The 4,102-nt window shown below is 41.1% G+C and overlaps 1 non-coding gene across 1 annotated transcript; it reads left to right on the top strand.

The window, feature by feature from the left end:
- Positions 1-1,917: 1,917 nt before the first annotated feature.
- LOC139886736 (small nucleolar RNA R71) lies at positions 1,918-2,024 on the top strand. The gene has a single exon (XR_011772605.1). It is a non-coding gene; the product is annotated as a small nucleolar RNA R71 (small nucleolar RNA).
- The last annotated feature ends 2,078 nt before the right edge of the window (positions 2,025-4,102 follow it).

The following is a 4,102-nucleotide window of genomic DNA, read 5'->3' as shown; positions in this document are numbered from 1 at the left end:
CGATGAACGGGTTTCTTCAGTATTTTGGTTCTTCACTTTGACACTTTCAGGATCAATTTCTATGTCCTTAACTTCAACCTTATCGGTCTTCTTCTTGAAGCGAATGATTAAACTGTGATCTTTAGTCTCAAGCCTCATTATTTCTTCGTGACGCTCCAGGCTTGGAGATGGTATTATCGCAGTTTTTTTACGTCTTTCATTTCCTCTTCCTCTTCAGATTCCTCCTCTTCCTCTATTTCTTCGATGAAATCCTCTTCTTCCATTTCTGGGTCGTCAACAGACTGTGACTCGACACCCATCTCGATATCTTCGGCTGGTGGTGGAGACTCATCATCGGAAGTGATCCGTCTGGTGGAAATAGCAAACATCTCTTCCTGTCCAGAAAGATCGGTAGGTCAGTCTATTTTGAAGGTAACGCTCTCCCCATGTGATCGTAACATCAGGGTTTGATTGTACACATCAATGAGTGTCCTAACCGTATTCATGAAAGGTCTTCCTAACACTATTGGTGTGTGTAGGTCTTCCTGAATGTCTATCACTACGAAATCCGTAGGATACAAGAATTTGTCGACTTTCACCAAGACGTTCTCAACTATGCCCTTAGGATATTGAATTGTATGATCGGCAAGTTGGATTGTCATTTTGGTTGGTGACAAGTCTCCTAACTCTAATCTCTTGTAGAGAGAGTAGGTGATTAGATTGATACTGGATCCTAAATCTGCTTGCGCATGAATGGTTCCTGATTGGTTGATTGAACATGGGAAAATGAATCGGCCCGTATCTCCTAGCTTCTGTGGTAGAGAGTTTCTGAGTACTGCTGAGTAGTCTTCACTCAGGGGACTTTTGTTAGAATCTGGTATCTTTTCCTTTGTAGAGAGAAGCCTTCGGATATATCTCTTTTGATTAGGCACTTTGGACACGGTGTCCAAGAATCTTCCATCAAGTTTGAAGGAATCAAGCTTAGATGGTTCCTCCTGTAACCTTTCAGGGTAGGGTACACGAACTGGAGTTGTGGTGGACAACTGGTGAGTATACGTTGATTTGTTCTTGATTCTAGCTGACCTTCTCCGTGGTTCTTCTCCTGGGATTACTGAGTCCATTTGCTTAGCTTCCTCTATGTAGGGATTTTGGATAGTATTACTAGGTAACCTTCCCTGGGGTCGGGTTTCAAGGCGTTGTGATAACTGTCCGAGCTGCGTTTCTAGACTTTTGAGAAGAGCCAGTTGAAATCTCATTAGTATCTCTGTCTGGTCTTGTCTAGATGCAGTTCTCTGATTTAACTGTTGTTGTCCTTGAATTAACTGTGTCAACTGATCATCAGTTCCGAGAGTGGGGTTGGCTACTTTTGTAATTTGGGTGGTTGCGAAATTTTTCTCAGCTGGTGGGCCAGTGAGTGGAAGTGGTTGATCGTAAGTCAATTGAGATTGTTGAGGTGGATAAGGTGGGTAACGATAGCGAAAATGTTGGTTTTTTCTTTGGAATTGGTTAACCCTAGGTTGTTGATTGAATCCGGGATTTGATTGGCGAGCTGGGTAACAGACTGAACCGTCAGGGTTTTCATACTCAACTTGATATTCTTCAGTAGGTTGAGGGTTGGTATAATTAACACAGGCCTGGACCTGGTTAACTTGCTGCGGCTGCGTCTTCAATTCTCCGAGTTGTTTGGCAAGAGACTCCATCTTGTCTGTGAGAGATTTGATGGCCTCTGTTTGATTATTAAGTGCGGAGAGTGGTGCAGATGATGAAGTTGTTTCACCACTGTTCCAGTCATGATGATGCATTGTCATGTTTTCAAGAAACTCCCATGCTTCGTCTGCGGTTTGGTTCATCAGATTTCCTTGAGCGGCGGCATCGATCGTCGTCCTATGATTTACCGTAAGACCGTTGTATAAGGTGCAGATTTGGGCTGATAGTTCTAACTTGTGATTAGGGCATTTCTTCAGTAGGGTTTTGAATCGCTCCCATGCAGTGTAAAGAGATTCATCATAATTTTGTTTGAAGTTAATGATGTCATTCTTAAGCTTAGTTTGTTTAGAAGGAGAGAAATATTTGGTTAGGAATTTAGTAGCCATCTCCATCCAAGACGTGATGGAATCTTTTTCCAGTCCTTCGAACCATGTTTGTGCATGATGAGTGAAAGAATAGGGGAACAAGTATAGCCGGACTATATCTTGTCCTATCCCTGACTGCTTGTAGGACTTCGAAAGAGATATGAAGTTATCGAGGTGAGAATTAGGATCATCATTTGGTAACCCATGGAATTGACAGTCATCTTGTCCTTTATGTGTTCGAACAAATAGTTCCTTAATTAACTAAGAATCCCTCAAGAGGGGTGCAATGCTTGAGATCGCGTTATGGTGAAGTGTACTAGTCAACACTATCCGTGTTCCATGGCCTTACTTAGCAGAGGTACAACTTACAACAACCGTTGTGCTTCAGCGTGCATGTACGAAGTTTATATGCGTGGTGACTACATTAGCATGGTCTAGGACCGACAATGTACTAGGGGTTTAGTTAGATGTTTCACTGCGAAATAGTCCTCAGTCAAAATCCAAGGCTCGGTGGACTTACTACAACCGGTGTGTCTCAGTCAAACTTACGTTGTATCCGATAGACTTTTCTTACCAAGGGGTGACACAGATAGTGTACTCTGAATCGGGGTTCGCGACTTCCCAATAACAGAGCCAATAACTACGTTCTATTAGTTGGAAAAGCGATTGAGTTCAAAGCATAATCGGAAAGCATTTTGACAACATACACAAACCATAATATAGTTTCGACATTATAACTGATTACGTCATAACATACACTAAAGATAAATACTCGCTAATCATGGCAACAATATCACAAAGCTTAATAATGGAAGACATTATATAAAGACAAGGGATAGAAGTACCAGTAGACTAAACGAGTTCTGAATACAAAAGTGACAACTTCAAGACTCCAGACCGTTCCTAATACAATCTTCAGCATTCTTCTCCGGGTACTAGGTTTCCCGTACGGAGTTGAAGACCTTGAAAGTATGACTAATATTGTACAAAAGAGAGAAAGAAGTGAATTAAAGTGTGTGTTGGAAATGAATGACAAATGCCCTTTAAATAAACCTAAATTTTCTCTGCAAATAGCTGTCAGGCCGTTTGACAGGCCGTTTGCAGGGGCCATTTGCGAAGCCAAGCCGTTTGCGAGGGCTGTTTACTTGAGCCATTTGGCAGGCCGTTTCTGAACCAGGCATGTGATTCCCCGTACAAAACCATCGTGTACGAATCATCAACAACAGGATCATTACAAGGTTAAGTACTATATGCTGTAATTAAAGAAGTTGCATTTACGATAAAAAGGTGATGTCATAACCGACATCAAATGTTTTACATTTCAAAAGCATGCTTCACTAAGTAGAAGCAAATAATAAGTGTATGTGACCACAATGGTCGTTACAAGTCATAGTTCAAAAGTACGAATGTTTGAATGCAAAATAAAGTAGTTCATGCGATGACAACTCTAAGCAGCGGGTGTCTACAGCACGACTAGTACACAGCGGAAGCTAACCTCAAGCACCTGAGAAAAATATGCTTAAAAACGTCAATACAAAGGTTGGTGAACTATAGTTTAAGTATAACAGTATGTAAGGTAGGCCACGAGATTTCAGTGCTACAAAGAGCGTTTCAAAACAGTAAGATAAAGTATATGTTAACCGTGGGCACTTGGTAACTAACTTAACGTTTATACCCCCTGAAAGTACACTTGGCAAGTGCGTATGTCTACGAAGTATTAAACACTCATTAAATGCTAGCGCTACTAGCCCGAGTGGGGATGTCAAACCCTATGGATCCATATCTAAGATTCACGTTCATGGTTCAAAAACCAATGATTAAACGTTACCGAGCTAAAGGGAATGTTTCTGCCGTTATATAACCCACACATATATAAGTTTAAGTACTCGTGCCTAGTATGTAAAACATAAAATCTGCATGTATTCTCAGTTCCCAAAATAAGTTAAAGTAAAAAGGGAATGCTATAACTCACAATGATAATGTAGTCGTAAAGTCGGTTCGGAAAAGGTGTGCAAGTAATCGGTCCGAAGGTCCTCAACCTAAGAAAAATA

Source organism: Rutidosis leptorrhynchoides, chromosome 1 (genome assembly GCF_046630445.1).
Source record: "Rutidosis leptorrhynchoides isolate AG116_Rl617_1_P2 chromosome 1, CSIRO_AGI_Rlap_v1, whole genome shotgun sequence".
Lineage (NCBI taxonomy): Eukaryota > Viridiplantae > Streptophyta > Magnoliopsida > Asterales > Asteraceae > Rutidosis > Rutidosis leptorrhynchoides.
The sequence above is the reverse complement of the archived record's forward strand: the minus strand, read 5'-3'. Positions and strand labels throughout refer to the sequence as shown.